This window comes from Ambystoma mexicanum, chromosome 5p (assembly GCF_040938575.1).
Source record: "Ambystoma mexicanum isolate Mex_15411 chromosome 5p, UKY_AmexF1_1, whole genome shotgun sequence".
NCBI classification, from domain to species: domain Eukaryota; kingdom Metazoa; phylum Chordata; class Amphibia; order Caudata; family Ambystomatidae; genus Ambystoma; species Ambystoma mexicanum.
Window position 1 is genome coordinate 559,650,728 of NC_090930.1, and position 15,453 is coordinate 559,666,180.

Here is a 15,453-nt window from a genome sequence, read left to right on the forward strand (position 1 = left end):
CTCGGTTTCAGGCTCTGCCTGAGTTCTAATGCGAGATTACCCCCTCGTGTACTGCTGATTATCACGCCCTGCTCGGGCGAGCAGTTGGAGGTGCACTTGCTCAGTGTATTCCTTCCTTAAGGTCGGCAGTTTTGTTTCGGTGCTGCATATGGCTTACGCCATTGTTTGGTCTTGTAGGCGTGCAGTAACCTGCTCGGTTTCAGGCTTCGCCTTGTTCCTACTGCGAGGTGCTCCCTCGTGTACTATTGGTTGCCTCACCCTGCTGGGGTGAGCAGTTGAGGTGCACTTGCTCAGTGTACGCTTTGATAAACAATATGTTTAAGTGTTGACTGGAACACATTTGCGTTTTTCAGAATTGTCAGTGGCCCAGATAGCTCAGTGAGTATCAGCTTATATAAGGGCCGGGGATTCGGTCCCCTGTGAGGGCGTAACCCCTCTTCTTTGGATATTTTATATATATTTCATATATTATATATTCTTTATTAAGTACTTTAAAGAAAAGAGTGTGGAAGTGGTTGTAAACAGACCCATATGGGGTTGTACCTTCCTCTCTAACCATCTCTCTGGTGTTATCATTCGTCTTTTAGTTAAACATTCTGTCACCCTTTACCTTGGTTAGTTTCAGGACAACTCAGTCCTTTCCTTAGGTTTTGATTCCCGACCTCAATTGCTCCACCCAATACCCGTGCTGATTAAGCTAGAGTATTTTCTCTCAACATGAGGAAGAATAAAGATGATGCGTTATGCCTCTATTGAGGTCTGTAGGGCTTAAGGCTCTCTTTAGTGGGGACGTTTGTTCTCCCCTACTTTTGTCCCATTGGACATTACTTATTCTTTTGGTTTCTGGTGGAGACAGGGTCAGCTCGAGGGTAACCGTTCAGTTTTTTACATGACAAGTTGAGCAACCATGTTTTACTTGGATGGAGTGTTTGGAAACACTTGATGGTATCAGTTAGACGAGTTGCCAAATAATAACTTTCTGGCGCCTGCCTCATGTTTTTCCTCCCAAAGCATGGCCTATGGTTCAGCTAACCATCTAACAGTGTGTTGCAACTTCTCCTCTGCACGAGGAGTACATGCAGGCTTCTGTACCCTCATGAGCGTTGCTTAACCTCTTTAGAGTGCTGTTTTCATATCCGTGCTGACCCTTCTGATACAGGTTCCTAATTTTGGAAAGGTCTACATCAGTCTTTTATCCTGCTGAGATCGATAAGTGAACACCTCACACCACACAACGTTCGTAGTAGTGATAAGCACCACTCATATACCTGAGGGTTTGTAGTACTGTATAAGTACTGTTTTGCTATGGACAATGTGCTTAGTTTTTCCTTCCCCTGATTCCCTTAGTGGCCAGTCAGCCTCACATGAATACAGTGACTCAGACCTCAGGGTTTGAGGGGACAGTGGTCCCAGATTTCTTCTCAACCTTGCATTTACGGGGCATTGATAATTATCCAGAGTCCTTTCCCCCTCATTCCCCTTCCTGCCATCCTTGGGGGAGATTGCATCATAATATTACACCTCTGGGAGTATCCAATGGTTTCCGTTTTTTCCTTTTTACAGGAGTTCTGGCGGGTGACCAGTGCAGACTCGCACTGAGCATTTCCCTCCCGTCTGTTACTTTCCTTTGTGCTAATCTCTGGTATTTCAATAAGTTAACCAGAGTCTGTTCACAGTCAGGGGATTGGTTAGAGGCGCTAGTGGGTATTTATTTCTCTTAACGGTGTAAAGCGGGGCTTTAATGTGGTCCTCAGGGTAGTTTTCTTCTGGATTGCAAGGTTTTTCCTATGAATAAGTGGGGGAGGTTTCTCCTCTTTTGGGAAGGCTCAATATCCCTTGGTGGGATAGAGGGGTCTGGGAGTGATACTATCCCCCATCCACATTATTATGACCCTCTATCACGATGCGTTCCAGAGTCTATACATTAACTTTCAGACGGTGTCTGCCGCTACGATTACCAGAGTGCTGGGATATATATTTGGTTGATGACTTGATTATCATAGTCACCTGCATGGCAGGTGGACCTTTGGGGTTTTCACAAGAGTTTGTTTGCAGTAAGGTGCCAGCTCAGGGTGAGCTTCAAAGATCTGCAAATTGGCTGAAATATAGGTTGGAACTCTTCTGGTGTACACCTTCAGTTTAACCGTTTAGTGATCAGTTCTTTGCAGTTTAGAGTCTTGCTAAGATTTTGGAAATTTGGTGTCCTCCTTCGGTTACTTTTGATCCTCTAGGGGATTTATCACCAGGGAGGAGGGATCAAGGTTCAAGCACCGGGCATACCTACAAAGGGGTTTAGATATCACTATAATGGTAGTGATTGGATGTCGGATACATTTTTTCTTCTTGCCAAGTTTGGCCTCTTAAGGATCAGGTTTGTAATATCTGCCTTTTGTCATGGTAGCAGAGTCCTTCTTCAAGAGTTCGGGAGGTCTAAGGGTCTCTGTGTTGGCGGTTTGACGGGTTTAGCTTCTCAGGTGGGGCCCTCTCTTCCATTCTGCTTCTGCCTTCAGAAGACTTCCCTCCTTAGTATACCCATATGTCTGAAGACAATTGTAGATTAATTCTATTGCTTTTCATCTCCGCTCAGGATGGATTGTCCTATTACAAAATTTATAAAAATGATTTTTTACTCCCATTTTACCCTTTTGAAGATTAGTCTTTCCCTCTTGGTTCCCCAGTGTAGTTCTGTGACATACCCTGTTTCTAATGCGATATCTTCCTTTAATGCATGGGATGGAACCTATAAGACTTTCACCCCTATGGGGTACTTTTCTTTATCTCCAGGAGAGCTAGGTGTTTGTTTTCATTGGTTTGCTTTCTAGGTCCCCAAAAATGGTACGAATTTAAGTGTTTTGAATATTTGATTGAACAACATAGGTGTTTATTTCAGATGGTTTTGTCCTAACCTATTAGTATAGGAAAACTTTGTTCAATGTTTTCCCCTCTTTTAACCAGTTGGTTTTGGTGGCCTGTAAGGAACGCTGGAATTGGCACATTTCCTGTTTTCTTGCAGTGGATTTGACTTTGCCTTATAAGACAGCTTTTCGGGCAACCTAGTCTTGGGCAATTCTCTAATTGGTCAACAGATTGATTTAATGAAAGCATTTAAAAAAAATGTTTCCTTTCCTATTATTTTATTATATTATCTATTATATTGGATCATTTTGTACGTACTAATGAGATGCAAGGGCTTTGAACTTGCATAATATGAGCCTCCTGTCTTGTCATAGAATGACTAATCCCCCACACTAACGTGAGATGGGGGTTTAGATTCTATTAAAGACAAGGAGGCGATTATTATCCCTCCCACCCACCCTGGATATGATATGATATGACAATTGTGATACGCATGTACACAGGTGGTTCAAGTGAGAACATTCTTTGGTTTGTTGTTCTTCCCAACCACCCACCCTTCTTGCTTGTTGTTCTTACAGGTACGAGTTGAGGTTCTGCTCAGGAGTGTGGATCGCAGTTATAAGTTCTGGAGTGCGTGATTTCGGGTGAGAAGTCCTATCCAGAAGAACTTCTTCATTGCTTCAGGCTGCGGAAAGGTTGAGATCTCCGGTTTCGCTGGATCCTTTTCTCTGCGCTACACAGTTCAACCGTTCTATTGGGCGTCTGGTGCAAGTCAGCTGCAGAAAGAGGGGTTGGGGTTAGAGTAATGGACATATATAGAGGAGGGTCCCTGCTCATTGGTCCCCTGCAGGGTATGACCTATCCTCCATGATGGTTTGGGGAGTTCCCCATGCATTGACATTGAACTTTATCTAGTTCTGTTGTTGAAACTTTTTTGTTTGTAAAAGTTTTTTCTTTGCTGCTGTGGTTTCAGAGTAAAGATTGATATGCATAATAATCGCCTCCTTGTCTTTAATAGAATCTAAACCCCCATCTCACGTTAGTGTGGGGGATTAGTCATTGTTTCAAATCTCTGGTTTACGCAAAGTGGACTAATTGCAGTTGCAGCACTTTGAGCAGGGCAGCAAGAGTGACTCAGCAAAGACAGTAAGTTACACGTCCGGCTGGACATTACAGGACCATTTATTGGACAGAAAGAAGTGGCGTTGCTCTAACATCCGTATAACACTGCCTTAACTTAGAATGCAGGTGAGGCAAAAAGATACAACTTAAGAAGTACTAAACCTACCCTGTTAGATAAGGAGATTGTTCAAAATCTGATGACCGGGGATGTCACCGGAGAGGGCAGTGAAGCCTTATATCATGGAAAAGGAGAATATTTCTGCCATTTTTAACCTGGTGCAATGGAAATAATATAGCCAGGCAGTTCAATCCTTATCTGACTCAGTAATTAGGTGTTGAATATAATATGGAATTGTTACAGAGAACAATTACCTAGATAGTAACACCGTGATTTGTTATTTAATGTAGGCATACCGAGGAATATGTAAATACGATTATCTTTTTCATGAAAGAATCAACACTAAAGCCCTGAAGATGGCTTTTGTGTATCCGAAACGCATTGGCAATAATGTCATACTAGAGTAGACTGTTCAAAAATATTATGATTATGAAAGTGTTTTGCCTTACAATGAGGAAAGGTGATGTTTACTTCGCTTTGGATTTGTGAAATGTTTTGTTAGAAACAACCAGGCAACACATTTAAGTTTGATATGAATGAATTTTGGGTGTGATTACACTTGCTTATTGAATCACAGATTTATATCCTAGATGCTTTTGTAGTATTGAATATTTTTCTGTAAAACATGCTGAAGAGGAAGTGCCAGGCATCATCCGCACTCCAGCCACCCCCTTCGAAGTGCCAGGAACTTTCATGCCAAAATATGTGATTTATGAAGAACAGATAAACCAGCAGAAAGCTGCAGTTGGGCTCTGCCCAGTGCCTATCAGAATAACCGACATCTAGGCAAACCTGGACAGTAAGGTACCCACTGAGAAATCTATATCTACAGACAAGGACTTTTGTCAGAATGGAATACCCGAAGAAACCAAGACGATACTAAGAGAAGACGAATGGTGATGTCGTAAGAAACCAGACTGACGCACATATAGAAGACACAATGACCTGAGAATACTGACAAAGAGACACAATACCATGGATAAGTGACATCTTGAACCTAAGGTGAAACAGTTGATTTCAAGATGAAGAAACTTATGCCATATGCCTGATGAAGACATTAAGTCAGTTAAACATGTACATATGCAAGAAACCGCAAAAAGCAAAGAAATCACAGAGCTTGCTTAAGCTTAGTAGTAAAATAGATTGCAGCAAGTGCCAACTATACATATATCTACCTCAAAAACACTTTATAGATGAGTAAAAATCCACTACACACATGAGCAGAATTGAATAGAAGTTACTAAAGGTCTCAAGAGGAGAGGGCCGCAGCAAACAAATCAAGAATTAAAGACGGAGAGAAACCCAGCTGAAGGTAACCATGCAAAGAAGCCAAGGTCGTATTAGGCTGGAATAGGCTAGCAATGCCTACAATTAAAGAGAAAAATTACAGTTGGCCTCCAATGCCGGGTTCCAGGTCCAGGTTCCTTGAATGAGGAATGAGGAATTACCGGGCCATTCCAACCTTGGGGACCTCGTAATAGGGCATCTCGTAATGAACGGTGCCGGTCCCGTACCGGCAACGTTCATTACGGGAGCGCTAGGTTCGTAATGAAGCTCAGAGTCTCCTGTTCAGCAAGGTCGGGATAAGCCGCAGATGGTAAACAACTGACAGAATTAAATCAAATACACAAAATTGCATGAAGTAGAGCCAGATTTCACATGTCCTAGTCACGTAGCAAGGCAGGCAGAAAGAGATGAGACTTTCACACCTACGCATGGAGCCTTGTCATACCCAAACTCCTTAACTTTCTCAGACCAAGAAGCAGACTCAAGGCCAAACTCCAAAGCAGTAATTGACACACGGCCACTGAGGTGATGAATGGTTGTAACATAAATTGAAGGGAAGCTGCGGTGCAGACTTACTCCCTGCACCTGGCTAATTATTCTGCATGCTGCTAAGCGCACGTGGAAAAATATGTGTGGGATCGATGCCAACCCAATCATAGTGGACCATATAATCTAGGGTCCTATATGAGTAGAGCCAATGGGACATCGTACTTTTTGTGACGTTTACAGTGGCCAGTTTGAAGGAAAGGCTTAGTTGCCCCACCTGATATTATTATCCAATCCCCTCTCCCCGTTACCATATACAGATATAGTACCTATGTTAAAGTTACCTTCCTATAACCAATCAAGTTGCATGTTAGGTTTTTGATGATGAATATGTGGTATAAATGTTGTGTTTTTTCTGAAATTAATTGGAGTTTAAGCGAGAAGGAAGATCGAGCGGTTGCTGATGTTCATTGAACTCCCCAGTTTCTGTACTTGTCATTAAACTGACTCCCTTTTCCAAAGTATTGAGTTGTCATTATTATTTGATGCAAGAGTACACATCTGCATCCCCATCAATCTCGAGGGTGCTGCTGCTCATCTTAAAGGGCTGTTTGGAGACCCCCAGTCTCATGGGCCGGCTTGGGTCCATCCAGTTCACTCGGTAGCAGAGATTAGATGGTTAGATTGGATAAGACACCCATTGACCGTCGACATAAGTAACTTCGGGTCCTCAGCAATATCACAAGTCCTTTGCCATCCGGCTGATAGAACGAGAAGCTCTATCTAGATAGTGGCTAGTTTAATTGAAAACCCTGCTGGTTAGGTCTGAAGGAACCTTTGCTTTCCCCCAAAAGTCCCTTCCCACTTCCACGAGCAGCCGATCGGACGAGCAGCACGGAGAGGCTTTAATGAAGGCAGTGATCCCGAGCATCTGGAGAGGAAAAACATACAAACCGTGAGTGAAAAAGACTGAATGCTTTGGCAAAAAGTTGCATGCCTTAAAACAAGTGAAGGGAAGGGAACGGAGCGAGGTGGGACAAAAATAACGTCAGAGTAAAAGTATAATGTATATATAAGGAAAAAATATTGACTTGAGGGTGGCCGAGCAATAGAGAGAGATACCAGGAGTGACCAAGGTAAAGAGTATATGCCCATTATCCTAGTTTTTAAAAGAGCGCTAGAAGAAGCCTTCATTTAAAGTCCTGAATTGATAGGACGACATAGACAACCAGAATCGATTAAAGACGACCTGAAAGAAATGGTCTTAAATTCCATGTGAGAATACAATTAGGGGCAGAATACATCTGAGGAAGCAGATGGCATGAGATTTGTGTAGCTGGCCGTAATCTGTCTTGTCTGTTTCATGTTTTTGTCTATGACATCAGAAGGTAAAAACTTTTAAAAATTAGCATGAAAATTGCACGATTGTGATAATATGATGTTGCATGGCATGTATTGATGGTTGTAGTTAACAAAAGCAAAAGTGAAATTTTTGTTGAAAAAATGGGATTCGAGCTTGTGACGATTGGTGCTTGCTCATATTTTTGATCTTGTTTGTGAAACATAAAGCCTAATAAAGTGTTATACAAGGGTAAGATAAACAGGTGAAACAAGGAAGACATTTCCCCATTGACGCACATGTGCAAACAGCTGCCGAAGCTGTCACGACCCTCAGCCCTGATCCCCACTGGCAAGCCCATTAGCCAGGTGGAATCAGGGCTCAGATCACTAATAAGGCCTGGCATCCACTTCTCAGGCCCTCTTGGGGCCAATCCTGGTGACTTTGGAGCCAGGCCCATCAGTAAGGAAAGACATGGATTCCTAGAACCAAGCTATGCGGTCTAGTGTTTTGGGTGTGGTGGCTTAGGGACTACTTTACCTGGACTACTTTACAGTGGCTATTTAAACCACACCCGAACAAGACAACACGCTTCGCGTTAATTTGCTTCTAGCAAGACGCTCACCGTGTCCAGCTTACTCACGAGCCTGGTGAATTCCGGACCTGCAGAAAAACCAAGAACATCGTTAGCAGCAGAATCTTACCTGCATTCATCATCCTTCACTGCTCACAGCTCCTGAGCAGCTCTGTTGGTGGAGTTCACCGCCCGGATCGAAGGACCTGAGAAAAGGAGGAAGACATCATTAAAGGAGGTAGTGGAGACATTACAACCACAAAGCGCTTAAAGACTTACCTGGTTGGTTGCTTTTCTGCAGGCATAGCTCTGGAACTCCATCTGCGCTGGGAACTCACTGCAACCTACGAAAAGAGAAAAGCACAGGTCAGTGAGGACAAGACATTGCTGCACTACGCAAAATGCCTCCTTACCGTATCATAGCGCTATAGCGCGCCATCATCTCCCGGTGAGAACCAGCATATCCAGTTCTCCAAGCGGACACTCCAGGCTCTTAGGGAGATAAATAAAGAAATATTTAGAAAAGAGAAAAGGCATGCAAGAATTACGATGCCATCAATCGCAATAAAACCAACCTGAAAGACACTACAAGGGCAGCAGTCAGTGAAGTACTGGACCGCCCGCGCCCACAAAAGACAACGCTCCCCTGCCCAGAGAGCAGGACGGAGAGCCCACCGATTCTGACAGCTAGGTGAGAAGAGAACTTGGAGGGGCTGGAAACACAAGGGAGGTGGGGGAAAACTTACCTTGGTCACCCAGTCCTAATATAGTCTTCATTTCCAGGCGGAATCCCAACGACACCGAGACCACACCAGGGAATCATTGGGAAGGGCACTAACAACCAACTGGCTGGGTGGCATCCCTGTGGATACCAGGTGAGCGTAACAGAAACATGCACCTAAGCTTAAACAGTACAGTGCAGAATGGGTTAAAGGGACCGCAGACAAAATGTTTATGCCATGGCCCCAAGGTGGATCACTATCTAAAATGGTCCTGCAGCACATGACGACATATTTGCATGCCACATACACTAGCAAAAAGTTAGACAAACGCCTAGCTAGTTTAGAACTTTGGAAGATGTATCAACAAGAAAAGGAGCAGGAGCCACCGTTATGTTGGATACTGGATATATGCACAGAGGGGGGTAAAGAGCCTTCTGTGCCACCCGCCCTGTCTGAAATGAAAAGCAAAACTAGTAAACACGAAATATTATAATTGAGAGAACTTAAAGCAGCCACAGGATATAGCACCCCATTATATGAGTCACCTACGCAAAGTAGTGACAAAAGCCCAGAGAAAGACAGAGACAGAGATATTACCTCCAAAGTCCCCAAGGACAAGGAGAGGCGCAGAAATGAAAAAAGAAACCAAACACAAGCAAGTACATCTCTTGATACGGGAAGTGAGGAAAAGAGATGGAAAGGAGATGAGGATAGGACTGATGAGATGGCATTCACACAGAACAAATGGATGGGAGGCCAGATTTTATTGAACCTTGATGGTAAAAGCATTTAGGATATGGGACAAAAAGGAGAACAGGATGAATTAGAGAGGAGGGAAAAAGAAACCTGAGCAAGAGACAAAGGGGCTAAGAAAAGGTATAGACAGAAACGAGAGCAGTTTTATCATGATGAACAGGTCAGAAAACAGGAAAAGGCAGAAGAGCAGAGAAAATGTGATCATAAGCAGAGAACAGCTGATGATCGAGATAGAATAGAATAAAAGAGAATAGAAGAAGAAGAACAAAAGATATGGGAGAAGAGAATAAAAAGACAAAGGGATGAGGAAATGCAAAGGGAAAATGAACGAAGAGATGCGAGGAAACAAGAAGAAGATAGGATCAGAGAGGAACTGAAAGTGAAGACAGAGATCACAGGATCTTCAATATCTGGAAAGAGAGGTTAAAAACCCGATCCAGTAGTAGGCTGGGAAGATATAGAAGAATTATTCCCTGAGTATGATTCAGTACCAGGCAGGTCTAGGGCAAATATCAAAGATGACTTCGACACCAGAAGAATCAGAGAGACGATCAATAGAATATATGATGAGATGGGGCTAGAAAGAGTACCCCAAAGGGAAGGAGAGCATGAGCATCTGGAGAGCACTCAGTTGTACGATACTTAGGACGCCTCACGAAGTAGCATAAATAGAGAGGTTGACCCTGACCAGAAATGAGGAGGATGAGAGAAGTTGCATGAGTTGGGCACAGACAATGTCGGACGCAGAAAGAGAAGAATGTGAAGAAAGAGAAGACGAGAGAAGAAGCAAAAAATGCTTCTCTAGGTCAAAGGGAGTAAGATGGTCAGATTCTAGAGGGTCTGCACCTAAGACATCAGAGTCAGCCACACAATCAGACTGGCATGAAGGAGTATCATATGGTCAGAGGGGGGTGTCTCCAACACACTATGTGAGCAGGCTAAGGACATTGCCAGGTAGACAGCGATGCAGGAATATTACTCCTGCAATAGACAGAAAAATGATGAGAGAGGAAAAGGTGTGTTGTGTGTCAGAGTTCCCTTTACTAGAAAATGGAGGAACGAGACCACAATATATGCCCTGGTATCACATGGACAGAGAAAACCTGAAAAATAAGCTCCCAATGTTCACATCGGGAGCCAGGAAATGGATACATGAGTTTGAAAAATGATGGGAGGGAACACGTTAGCTATAGGGGATATTAAAGGTCTTTTAAACGCCATACTTGGTGATAGAGCTGATGAAGTGTGGACGCGAGCAGGTTACCCTGGAGTGACTACAGTCAATACTGCGCATGACGGAGCACCATTGAAAGCGCTTTGAGTGCTATACAAGGACACTTCTGATATGGGAGCTTTAATGGCACTCAAGATGAAGGAGTCAGATGATCCTTTGCTTTACATTCAGAATTTCCAAAACGCCTGGGTGCTGGAAACTCATGAATCTTGTGGAAAATCAATACCTGTGTTTTACCATATATTATGCAAGGGCTGCCAGAACAGGTACAGAAGCAGCTCAAGAAATTGGTAGGGATTTAGGCCAAGCCATGGTCTGAAATAAAGTTGACCATCGTGTATTATTGCAGGCTGTTGCAAGAGAAAAATCACAAAAAGGATGCTGCACGCAAAGGTGAAGAGGCTAAATTGGTGCAGAAAAAGTTATCAACATATGCCATAGAGTAGGCAATGATAACTAACACAGACAGATCTAACACACAGCAGATTAATAATCAAAGGCAGTTTGATCAAAACAATAATGGGCTTTACCCAAGGGGAAGAGGCTTTCGAGGAAGAGGATGGCAGAGTAATCAGGGAAGTTTTCAGAACAATCAAGGAGGTTTTCAAAATATGCAAAATGGAAACCAGGGTATGCAAAATGGGCAAAAAAATCAGACCACCGCCAACATGTTGGACGTGTGAAATGACAGGGCATCTAGCACGCACATGCAGAAGTTAAGGCATTGTGCAAAATGACCAAATCACAAGAGGAGGGATGGTGAATCCATCTGCGTTCTTGCAGCAGGGTGGAAAGGTAGTTGCGCAGAATCACACTGTGCAGTAGCAAGCGCCGGGAGTACAGCAAAGTTTGCAACCCCAAAATGTGCCAATTTTCCACAGGGAAAATCTCAACAATCGCAAATGCAACTGTCGCAAACAGCAGGCACAGGATAGATACTGAATTCAGGAATGAGAAATGCCACAAGGGAAAGGGGAAATCCGTTCACTCCGAATGGGACAAGATTATATATAGACTAGGACAGCTCACTGGGAGACCTGATGTGTTCTATCTTATCAGTGACACCGAACCCTCACGAGGAACCAAGGGTAGATGTCTGTATAGGAGATAAAGAATATTCTTTCTTAGTTGACACAGGTGCGACACGCTCGTGTATACATGTAGGCAAGTTTTCTTTGTCCGACGATGCCATATATACTCAGGGCTTCACAGAAGCAACAAGTTGTGTTCCTTTTACCAGAGAACTTCCAGTGTCCATAGGAGAATGTGACATGAATGTGCCACTTCTATATTGAAGGTAAGCCCCAGTGAATATATTGGGACAAGACCTGATGACAAAGTTAAACATGACAATCTCGTTCACGGAGAAGGGCATAGTATGTTCAACTCCAGGAATGTATTATTTGAATGTATGCAAAATGATTAGAGCTTACGCAGGACAAATGGCTTTGAGAGCTATTCCATTGGAACCAGAAAAATGTGCTTATCGAGTGCGCATATAATGTCATGGCTACCAGGCCTTGCAGACAAAACCATGAGAACCCCAGATGAGTTTCTATTCAGACCAAGCTTACCTATGCACGAGGAAAAGGGACGAGTGTTTCCCTTGACAATACAAGCAGCCATAGTTCAAAGAGAAATGGCTCTGCTTGACGGTTGTGATGATGAAGGCAGACAATGGTGTGCAGTAATTGCCATTGGGGAAGGTGACAGATTGACTGACGTCACTGATGACGATCTGTTTGAGAACAAACAAGTCAAAATGAGATGACAGTTGAGGTTAATCTCATCTATTTGGCAAAAATAATCAAAAGAGAAGTGCCTTAGAGAATGATGCTGGCACAAAAATGTCCTCAATATTTTGAGGACGACATGGCAAAGTTGCCCGTTTCAGTGTGGATTACAGGCCCCTATGACGTAGGCTTACTGAAAGGAGTTGGAGAATTGAAGATTAAATTGAAACCAGGAGAAATTTTACCAAAGCACGACAGTATCCCATGTCTAGGAAAGAAGATGAAGGGATTTTTAAGACAATTTCCGCCATGATGGAGCAAGGCATCTTAGTGACGTCAGAGTCGTCATGCAATACTTCTATTTACACAGTGAAAAAAGGGAAAGGGGGGTCTTGGAGGCTATTGCAAGATTTACGAGCATTAAACCAGATAGTTGAGGCCGAGTTCCCTCTAGTCCTTAGCCCATCCACGATCCTATGTAATATACCTGTTGAAGCAAGGTATTTCACAGTGATTGACTTGAAAAATGCATTTTTCTCAATCCCATTGCACAAAGACTCACAAGATTTGACATTGTTTACGTTCAGACAAGTTCATCGGAAAAGCACAAGGCTGCCTCAAGGGTACTGTGATTTTCCTTCGATCTTCAACAGATGGACTTAAGCAATATCGCATTAGAGAGCGTTGTCTTTAAATACGTGGATGACATCCTAATTTACAGCAGGGCAGAGGAAAAGTGCAGACACGATTCTATTCAGCTATTGACTATACTGGCTGAGAAAAGATATAAAGTTGACAAAGAGAAGTTACAATATTTTCAACAAGAAGGGCTGTATATAGGCCAGCTAATCTCACATGAGGGAAAAAAGGTTAACCCTGAAAAAGCCAAAGCTATTTCAAAGACAGCCAAACCACACATGATTAAACAAATACAGAGTTTTCTCAGATTATGCATCTATGTCAGGGCATGGGTCTTTGACTACATTTCCTATACCAGTCCCTTGTTATAAGCCTTGAAGAAAGCACAGGCAATGAAAGCAAAAATGGCGTGGACTGAGACCATGGAAGAAGGGTTTGTTGAACTAAAAAAGGGCATTTGTACAGCACCAGCTTTAGGGATTCCCAATTATGCAGAGGAATTCTACCTGTTTTCACACACATATGGCAGTGTTTGACAGCAGTACTCACACAGAGAACCACGTTGGGGTACAATCCCCTTGCATAATACAGCGGGAATTCAGACCCAGTGATGAGGGGTCACTTCCTATGTGAACAAAGTTTAGATGCAGCAGCGTTCACCATAGAGAAGGCTACAACCATTCTGATGGGATGCCCAATAACGTTATTCATCGAGCACGCATTATTTGCCATTTTAGAGACACCAAAAGGCACATTAACATCTCAGAGAGCTTCTGCTTATGAAGTGGTCATATCAAATCCAACAATTAAAATAGTTTGATGCAAAATAGTGAACCCAGCTATGTTTATAGCAGAGCCAGTCACGGAAGAAGAGCTAATACATGACTGCGAAAAATGAAGAATTCGATGATGAGATTCCCAGAGTAAAAGAAACTGCATTAGCTGAAGGAGAGATTGTCTTCGTTGATGGTTCTTCTCGGATCGATCAAAATGATGGACAGAGATATACAGGCACGGCCATGATGAAGCACACGGCAAATGGGTACTTTTGAGTACCCATTAGTGCACGATTACCCTCACATTATTCAGTACAAGCTGCAGAATTATTGGCGTTGATACTCGCACTTGAGAAATCACGCAGACCAGGAAGTAACTGTGTACAGTGACTCCGCCTATGTGATGTCAACAGTGCACGCAGGCCTAGCGTGCTGGAAAAAGAGGGGCTACCTCCGAGCGGACAGCATGCCAGTGCAGCACGCAGCCTTACTTGGCAGGCTCATTAAGGCACTACAGCTCTCAGTGGGCATATCGGTCGTGAAATGCGTCGCCCATACAAAAGGGCCAGATTTTATCTCACGTGGAAATCAAGCAGCAGACACTGAAGCCAAGCGTGTGGGACTAAATATGAAATAATGTGTGGAGTGTGGAAATAACTGATGTGCATGAGAGAATGATTGTTGCACAAAGCGAGCCTTAAGGCTATAGCAATTTGGTAAGAACTCAGTTAGTGGAGCTCCAAGGGGAGGCACCACAGGAAGAAAAGAACCTATGGAAGTGACAGGGGTGTTCTTTAAACCCTTCTGAAAGCTTGTGGCAACAAGACAGCACTGGTAAACTGGTGATGCATATATCCTTATTAAAGATATCACTGGAAAAGTTACACTATCCAGCGCACATGACAAAGGAGAATCTAGCAGCAGCGATTGTTGAAGACTAGTTCATACCGAACTTGGCAGAACACATTGCATTTTTATGGTGAACTATATAATTTGTCAGCAGTTCACAGATGGGCATACACTACGTAAAACTAGAGGAGTTATCTCAAGGCCTAATGGGCCTTTTCAGCACTTGCATATTGATTATGTCGATATGATTCAAGTATGTAACGGGTACAGGTATCTAATTGTTGTGGTGTGTCCATTCTCTAGATGGATAGAAGCAGGTGCATGTACACACCCAGATTCTACCGGTGCAGCCAAATTCTTAGTGAGGGAGGTGTTTCACATATGGGGAGTGTGTGAAGTCATGAGGTCAGACAATGGTCCTCATTTTGTTAATGCAGTATTTGAACAGATTACCTTGTTCCTTGGTATAAAGCACAAGTTTTCTTCAGCGTATCATCCTCAAAGGAACGGAAAATGCAAGAAGCTCAACGGCTTGCCAAAGGAAAGAATAGCCAAGTTGAAGCTTACTCTGAAGAAGGGATGGCTACACTGTCTTCCACTGGCACTTTATGCACTCAGAAACCAGCCTGGTTCTGACCATCATCTCACGCCGCACAAAATTGTAACAGGCAGAAGGATGCGCACGCCATTGATACCTCAAAATAGAGCTAGATATGATGCCCAGCCAACAGTAGAAGTGTTAGATTGGAAATGCAAAACTATTTGAATTGCATGACACCTTGTCATACTGTAATTTCAGGACAGCAGCAGTGATGACAAGAAGGGTGCAGGGCAGTACAGAACACAGAAGGAGATACTACAACAGACCCAGTTCCGAAATTACATGCTCCTCCCATATTCCCTGGGGACACGGTCCTGGTGAGAATCCACACAAGAAAAAGTGGGATGAGCCAAGGTTCAAC

General features: G+C 43.3%; 1 long non-coding RNA gene across 1 annotated transcript in view; it reads left to right on the top strand.

Annotated features, from left to right (window-relative positions):
* Positions 1–3,853, top strand: part of LOC138481684 (uncharacterized) — a 60,365-nt gene extending 56,512 nt beyond the window's left edge. The window contains exon 2 of the long non-coding RNA XR_011274331.1: positions 3,435–3,853. This is a non-coding gene — a long non-coding RNA (uncharacterized lncRNA). The remainder of the gene's footprint in view (positions 1–3,434) is intronic.
* Positions 3,854–15,453: the final 11,600 nt, after the last annotated feature.